We start from the raw sequence: 8,673 nt of genomic DNA, 5'->3' as shown, positions 1-8,673 counted from the left end.
CACAGACCCAGAGGCCTAGGAGATAATGGTTTTGTGGCCTGGGGCCCAGGGTACTTGTGCTGTGTGCAGCCTAGGGACTTAGTGCCCTGCATCCCAGCCACTCCAGCTGTGGCTGAAAGGGGCCAACATAGAGCTTCAGCCATGGATTCAGAGGGTGCAAGCCCCAAGCCTTGGCAGCTTCCACGTGGTGTTGAGCCTGTGAGTGCACAGAAGTCAAGAATTGGCTGGGCATGGTGGCTTATGCCTGTAATCCCAGCACTTTGGGAGGCCGAGGCAGGCAGATCATGAGGTCAGGAGATCGAGACCATCCTGGCTAACACAGTGAAACCCCATCTTTACTAAAAATACAAAAAAATTAGCTGGGCATGGTGGCGGATGCCTGTAGTCCCAGCTACTCGGGAGGCTGAGGCAGGAGAATGGCATGAACCTGGGAGGCAGAGGTTGCAGTAAGCAGAGATTGTGCCACTGCACTCCAGCCTGGGTGACCTTCACCTAGATTTCAGAAGATGTATGGAAACACCTGGATGCTCAGGCAGAAGTTTGCTGCAGGGGCAGGGTGATCATGGAGAACCTCTGCTAGGGCAGTACAGAAGGGAAATGTGGGGTCCCATACAGAGTCCCTACTAGGGCACCACCTATTGGAGCTGTGAGAAGAGGGCCACCATCCTCCAGACCCCAGAATGGTAGATCCACTGACGGCTTGCACTGTTTGCCTGGAAAAGCCGCAGACACTCAATGCCAGCCCATTAAAGCATCTGGGAGGTAGGCTGTACTCTGCAATGCCCCAAAGATAGGGCTGCCCATGACCATGGGAACCCACCTCTTGCATCAGCGTGACCTGGAAGTGAGACCTGGCGACAAAGGAGATTATTTTGGAGCTTTAAAATTTGACTGCCCCTCTAGATTTCAGACTTGCCTGGGCCCTGTAACCCCTTTGTTTTGGCCAATTTCTCCCATTTGGAATGGCTGTATTTACTCAATACCTGTACCCCATTGTATCTAGGAAGTAACTCACTTACTTTTGATTTTACAGGCTCATAGGCAGAAGGGACTTGCCTTGTCTCAGATGACATTTTGGACTGTGGACTTTTGGGTTAATGCAGAAATGAGTTAAGACTTTGGGGGACTGTTGTTGGAAAGGCATGATTGGTTCTGAAATGTGAGGACATGAGATTTGGAGGGGCCAGGGGCAGAATGATATGGTTTGGCTCTGTGGCTCCACCCAAATCTCATCTTGAATTGTACTCTGATAATTTCTGCGTGTTGTGAGAGGGACTCGGTGGGAGATCATTTGAATCATGGGTGCGGTTTCCCCCATGCTGTTCTAGTGGTAGTGAATAAGTCTCATGAGATCTGATGGTTTTATTAGGGGTTTCTCTTTTTGCATCTTCCTCATTTTCTCTTGTCGCTGCCATGTAAGAAGTGCCTTTCACCTTCCACCATGATTCTTAGGCCTCCCCAGCCATGTGGAACTATAAGTCCATTCAAACGTATTTTTTCCCCCTTGTCTCAGGCATGTCTTTATCAGCAGTGTGAAAACACACTAATACAAAACACAAAGAAATAATGGAAATACCTTTCCCAATAGGAAGGGAAACAGTCCCTCTTGACAATCCCTATTGAAACTCTGGTAGCTCTGCAAAAGAATGGAAAAGGCAACACTTTTTTTTTTTTTTTTTTTTTTTTTTTTGAGATGGAGTCTCCCTTTGTCGCCCAGGCTGGAGTGCAGTGGCATAATCTCGGCTCGCTGCAAGCTCCACCTCCCAGGTTCATGCCATTCTCCTGCCTCAGCCTCCCAAGTAGCTGGGACTACAGGCACCCGCCACGACGCCCAGCTAATTTTTTGTATTAAAGGCAACATTTTTTAATGTGCTTATGAGAGGGCTTACAAAGAACTAGGGCTAAACCTGTTAATTACTCTAAGCTGTCCTTGATAGACCAATAGCCAGGTAAGAATTACACAGCCTTTATGGAAAGGCTGAGAGAGCTACTAACAAACCACTCCTCCTTATCCCTTGATTCAGTTGAGGGACAGCTCATCCTAAAGGACAAGTTTATCACACAGGCTGCTCCTGATATTAGAAGGAAACTGTGAAAGGAGGCTATAGGAGGATATACCACCTTGGAAAACCTCCTGAGGGTGGCCACTTCAGTCTTTTATAATAGATATCAGGAGGAGGCCCAGCAGCAGAAAGAGAGGAAGCACAAGAAAATGACAGAGGCTCTAGTATCTACCTGCTTTGCAGGCTTGCAAAATTCAGGATCCCCAAGGTACATCTGCTAGTGGCTATCAATGTGGCAAGTCAGGGCACTTTAAGAAGGAGTGCTCAGGCAGCAAGGAAAAGCCACCTCAATCTTGTCCAGCCTGTGGCAAAGACCACTAGAGATCAGACTGCCCCCAGTGATGGAGGTCACTGTGTTCAGAACCAGTCTCACAGATGGTCCAACAGGACTGATGGGTTCTGGGGCTCAAACCCGTGGCTCCAGTGGCTCAAACTGCCATTACAGCACAGAAACCCCAGGTGATTCTGGGAATTGAAGAAAGGAAGGAAGCCTTCCTTTCTGGACACTGGAGCCAGCCTCTCTCTCTCTCTAATCCAGGCCTTCCCACTTCTTGTAGCACCACCATAAGGGACATTTCAGGAAAAACTCTAATATTTTTCTCGACCCCTTAGTTGCAGCTAGAGGGACCTATTATTTACGAATACCTCCAAGCCATTGTCACAGTGACCCTACTGGTCCTAGATGCCACAAATTAACCTCGGAAATGACTTAAATGTTACACCTCACATAATGTGGAAGGATTACTGTCCTCTAGGGGGAGCCTTTGGCTAATAGTCGGCTCCTTAAATATTAGGCTCTGCTCTTAGAGGGTTCCACAATCCAGTTAAAAACTTGTTCTTACCTAAACCTAGCCACTTTCCTCCCCAAGGAAAGTGGGGAAAATGAACATGACTGTGAACAAGTTATAATACAGACCTATGCAGCCAGGGAAGATCTCAGGGAAAATCCCCTAGAAAATCCAGACTGGATCCTCTTCAAAGATGGGAGCTCCTTTGTAGAGAAAGTAATCGGTACGGCAGGATTATGCAGTAGTCACTCTAAATGACATCATTGAAAATGCATCTCTCTCTCCAGGCACAAGCGCTCAATTAGCTGCACTGACAGATCTTAAAAGACCACTTGAATTAAGCAATTGAAAGGTAGGTAACATTTACACTAACTTGAAGTATGCTTTCTTAGTTCTCCATGCTCATGCTGTCATTTGTAAGGAAAGACACTGTCTTACAGATAATTGATGGCCTATAAAATACCACCCCAAAATTAACTGGTTATTATCCTCAGTTTTCCTTCCATGAGAAATAGCAGTAATGCATTATAAAGGGACATCAAAAGAGAGCAGATGAAGTAGATGAAGAACATAGGTTTACTGATCAGGTAGCTAAGTCAGTGGCAAGGAAGCCTTAGCACATCAATATACTTCAAGCCCCTCTAATCTGGAAAGGCTCCATAAGAAAAATTAAACCTCAGTACTCCCCTGCAGAAATAGAATGCATCACTTCTCAAAGGTATACTTTCCAGCCTTCAGGGCGGCTACACTCAGAGGATGGCAAACTCAACCTGCCAGCCTCCAGCCAATGGAAAGTCCTTAAATCCACCAAGCATTTCACTTAGGAAAGGATAAAATTTATCAGTGTGTCCAGAAATTATTTTCAAGAGAGAATTTATTAAGAACAGTGAAACTGGTTGTTAACACTTGTGAAGGTGGCTTTTTTCTTCTCAAACCCAAAGGATGGGAAGCTTTCCAGGGGAGGACTGGCAGACTTCACCCACATGCCAGAGATGAAGGGTAGTCAATACCTCCTGGCATGTGTAGAAACTTTCACTAACTGCATAGAAATCTTTCCATGCCATACAGAAAAGGCCTCTGAGGCAATAAAATTGTTAACGAAATAAGTCCTCACTTTGGTCTACTTAAGTACCTCCAAAGAGGCAATGGCCCCCCATTTAAGGCAGGTGTCATGGGCGGGGAGGGGGGGTGGATCTCAAACACACTAGGCATACAGTGTCATCTCTGTTGTGCTTGGAGACCCCAGTCCTAAGGAAAGGTAGAGAAGACAAATGATACTATCAAAAGACACCTCAGAAAACTGTCCCAAGAAACTCACTTTCCTTGCACTACTCTTCTTCCCATGGTCTTACTGTGGGCAAGAAATACCGCTTCAAAGTTAGGTCTGAGCCCTTTTAAGATGCTGTATGGATGCCCTTTTCTTACCAATTATTTTCTGTTAGATCAGGAAATATCTGAGTTAGTTAAGCATGTAACCCCTATGGCTCACTTTCAACAGGAATTAACACAGTTAGCCAAAGCCCAACCCCAAGAAATAGGACCACCTTTATTTAACCCTGGAGATTTGGTATTGGTGAAGGCTCTCCCTTCTCTTTCTTTCTCCCTGAGCCCAAGCTGGGAAGGGCTCTACACTGTTCTTCTTTCAACCCCCTCAGTGGTAAAAGTTACAGGTATCAACTCCTGGATACATCACACTGGAGTCAAAGCCTGGAAAGCTGTGGGAGCAACCCCTGACAGCCCCAAGGAACATCCTGAATATCAATGTGAATAAATAGGAGATCTAAAGCTACAAACCATAAAAGGTAAGTGAGGGCTACCCATCTTACTCAGTCCCACCTTTATCTCATGAAATACTTTCAGTCATTTCTACTTTTCTGTTTAGATTTGCCACCATATATTAGAACTTCTTTTTAATGCATATTTGCAGAAAGATTTTAATTATCCTTGGGATTACATGTACAACTTCATAGACCCCCAGACAGAAATTCTATGTCTTGGCAAGTAAAAATTTTCAATGGAAATTATCTACTACACCACCTTTGCAGAACTGTATACTCACTCTATTTGCAGTAGGACTATATATTGTAGCATGCCCAGAGTGGAATGCTGGATAAAGAGTCTCAACTCCTGTAATATTTTGCTGAATTATTATCCTTATAGCAGGCATAATAGTTACCTGACAGGAAGTAAACATAAAAGTTTTACTATCACTAAGTCTGCTAGGATGTTTTATTGGGTTTGTCAATATGTCACACCCTAGTTATTCAAAGAAGGTTATAAAGAAAGGTGATTTTATATAAGAAAGGATCTTCTATGGTAAATTATTGCCCTAAAAGGAAATAACTGGTAGTTCAAAGAGGGATGTTTAGCACAAATCAGAAAGTTTAAGCATGTCATAGGTAGTCTGTGGAGGTTGTGAAAGTATTAATAGTTGCTGGAAAATTTAGCCAAAATTAACACTAAAGTTACTCTAGCCACCCAAATCCAATGCCACTTATCCTAAAAAGAATGTTCCTTTTTTTTTTTTTGAGACAGAGTCTTGCTCTGTTGCCCAGCCTGGAGTTCAATGGCATGATCTTGGCTCACTGCAACCTCCACCTCTCAGGTTCAAGAGATTCTCCTGCCTCAGCCTCCCAAGTAGCTGGGATTACAGGCACCTGCCATCATGCCCAGCTAATTTTTGTATTGTTGTAGAGACAGGGTTTCACCATGTTGGCCAGGCTGATCTTGAACTTCTAACCTCAGGTGATTGGCCTGCCTAAGCCTCCCAAAGTGCTGGGATTGCAGGTGTGAGCCACTGCACCTGGCCAAAGAATGTTACTTTTATATTAACGTTTCTGCTAAGGTACAGCAACATTAGGTGGAGGCAAACTAGTATTATAATCCATTAGAATAGCTAACAGATATCAAACTCTACTGCCATGGTTATCACCTATAGTACCTCCACTAATAATGGTAATCTCAATACTTATATTCAAACCCTATATTCTAAATCTTCTTGTAAAATTTCTCTCTTTTCATCTAGAAGTAATCAAACTCCAAATGGTGCTGCAGACAGAACCATCCGTGGACACGCCTTTCTTCTGAGGACCCTTAGATTGACCCCAGGAGGAGCCCTAACTGCTGTTCCCTACACAACACTCCTTTTCAGCAATAAGTACCAGAGAGACTCATCATCCAACACCCCCTAACAGCAGTTAGGGATACCACTCCTGAGGGGGAAATGATACAGGAGCTAAACATAAATTATTTAGGCAGATTGTGAGGACAAAAGAGTCCTCAGTAAGGTTTCCTTTTAACAAATAGCAGCCCCAAAATTATTTCTAACAAAAAGCAGCCTGAAAAATCAAGCTGCAAGCATACATAAGCAAGCTGGAAGCTTGCGCTGGCAGCTCTGCCAATAGAAAAGGAATAGCTGGAAGCCGGCTATAGTCAGCATGGAGGTTCCTTTTCCCCTTTTTCACCACATGTGCAGTAAAAAGCAGACAACATGGTACCAGTCCAGTAGAGACCCCATTTGCATAATAAAAGATTACAGTGGGGTGGCCAGTCTCTTTATCTGCTATGTAAATAGCACACTTGATCCAATGAATCCTCTGTGCCCTACATAAATCAGACAACACTTCCTCAAGCTCATATATAAAACCAACCCAGAAACCTGTTTGGGACCCCCTTCTCTGAATGAAGAAGCCCTCTTCTTTCTTTCAACTATTAAACTTCTGCTCTTTAACCCACTCCTTGCATGTCTGCATCCTTGATTTTCTTGGCATGAGGCAACGAACCTCAGTTATTACCCTAAACAATGCTGTGTCAACTCCTCTCGTAATGCTAGTTTGCACGGCTCATGGCTCCAAAAGAGACCCCTTCCTTTTGAGGAAAGGAAGAGAGAAGAGCATGGAGAAGTTTGTTTTACATCTTGGATATCAGCTTAGCCACAGCAGGACAGGAACTGGTCAGTCATAAGACCCCAATTCCAGGCCCTAGCTTCCAGATGACATTTCTAGACACACCCTGAGCCAGAAGGTAACCCACTGCCTTGAAAGAAAGAATCAAGTTTTGGCAGCATTCATCACCTGGTAACTGAGGAGCTCTTGGGCCATGAATAATCAGCAGTAATACCCAGGTACTCTGTTGAGGACATTTGGTGATTCTCTGAGACCTACTGGCTTCAGGTGAGATCCAGCACATTGCCAACTGTGTTGACTATGAGGCAAAACTCCTGCTTGAGAAAAACAGCAGAAAAAATAAAAGGGATTTTGGCTCGCACCTTAGGTACTAGCATGGCCACAGGGTTGTAGAGCACCAAGAAGGCTCATGGGGTCCCTATTCCATGACTTCACTTTTGAATTACATTTCTGGATCTGCCCTGGGCCAGAGGGGAGCCCACTGTCCTGAAGGGTGAGTCCCAGACCAGGCAACACTTACCACAAGCTGACTGAAGAGCCCATGAGCCTTGAGGGAACATTGGTGGTAGTCTGTCAGTACTCCGCGTGGCCTGGTGTGGTGGGGGCTATGAGGTGAAACTTTTCTTCCTTTGGAAAGGGGAAGGGAGAGTGAGAAGAACTGCATCTTGTGCTTTGAGTGCCACCTCAGCTGCAGTATAATAGAACACCAGGCAGACCTCTAAGGTTTTTTACTTTAGTCTCTGACACCCACATGGCAACTCTGGACCCTCATGGGGCCTGGGGGAGCTGGCTGTCCTGAAGGGAAGAACACTGGCCTGGCTGGCTTTGCCATAAGCTGATTATAGAGCCCTAGGTCCTTGAGTGAGCATAAGTAGTAGCCAGAAAGTGGTCACAGCAGACCTTGGGTGAGACCCAGTGCTCTGTGGGCTTCAGTTCTGACCCAGGACAGTCACAGTAACAGCAGGGAGAGTTATAGTGTTGGTGGCCATAGGGGTGCTTGTGTCACTCCACCTTCAGCATTAGGTGGCTCAGAACAGAGAGAGATTGTTTGATTAGCAGAAAGTAAGAAAAGCTAACAAAAGCCTCTGCCTGGTAATCCAAAGAATTCCCACAGATTTTGTTTAAGACCATCAAGGTGGTACCTCTCTGAGTCTACAAGAACCATAGTGTTACTGTGCTTGGGGTGTCCCCTAAAGCACATACAGCTTAGATCACAACACCCAAGTTCTTTCTAATATCTGGAAGGCCTTCCAAAGTAAAATGGTTACAAATAAGACCAGACAGTGAAGACTACAATAGATACCTAACTCTTCAATGCCCAGACACAAACTAACATCTACTTGCATCAGTATCATTTAGGAAAACATTACCTCATCAAACGAACTAAATAGGGCACCAGGGACCAATTTGCCTTAGTATCTGTCTTCTTTTGGTTACTCTTTAGTGCCTTCAGGAAGGTTTATTTTGGTTGGTTTGTCCAGAGTTTATAGTTGTTACCTGTGTGTATGTGTTGAGAACAGGGGACAGAGAGGTCAGTCACTTTTAGAAGTGGAACCTTAAAGAGCTTTTTTTGTGTCATATCATGTGCAAACCTGTTAGAATTCATGTTAAAATTAGACATGAAGGATACCAAAAACATTTCAGCACTATGGTATAAAACCATACCTTACTGTTGACCTTTCTTTTGCCTATTTTGTTCATACTTACTATTTATTTACTTAAATCCCTCCTTAGTTTTAATTATTGTTTTCTAATGAGTTACTGAGTACTTACCAGATGGAAAGCACTATGCTAGATTCTCTATCTGTTGAAATATTGCTCATTCAAAATCCAAATCAAATGCAAACACTCCCTTGCCTCCTCCTAAGCAGACGTGATTTACTTTTCTCCGAATGCCTTTGGTACTTTGTTTTTACC

The 8,673-nt window shown here is 44.3% G+C and overlaps 1 long non-coding RNA gene across 1 annotated transcript; it reads left to right on the top strand.

Annotated features, from left to right (window-relative positions):
• Positions 1–3,124: 3,124 nt before the first annotated feature.
• LOC129524136 (uncharacterized) lies at positions 3,125–6,581 on the top strand. The gene is made up of 3 exons (XR_008667814.2): positions 3,125–3,203; positions 4,507–4,653; positions 5,877–6,581. It is a non-coding gene; the product is annotated as an uncharacterized lncRNA (long non-coding RNA).
• Positions 6,582–8,673: the final 2,092 nt, after the last annotated feature.

The sequence above is a fragment of the Gorilla gorilla genome, chromosome 7 (assembly GCF_029281585.2).
Source record: "Gorilla gorilla gorilla isolate KB3781 chromosome 7, NHGRI_mGorGor1-v2.1_pri, whole genome shotgun sequence".
NCBI classification, from domain to species: domain Eukaryota; kingdom Metazoa; phylum Chordata; class Mammalia; order Primates; family Hominidae; genus Gorilla; species Gorilla gorilla.
This window is presented reverse-complemented; position numbering and strand designations above follow the sequence as displayed.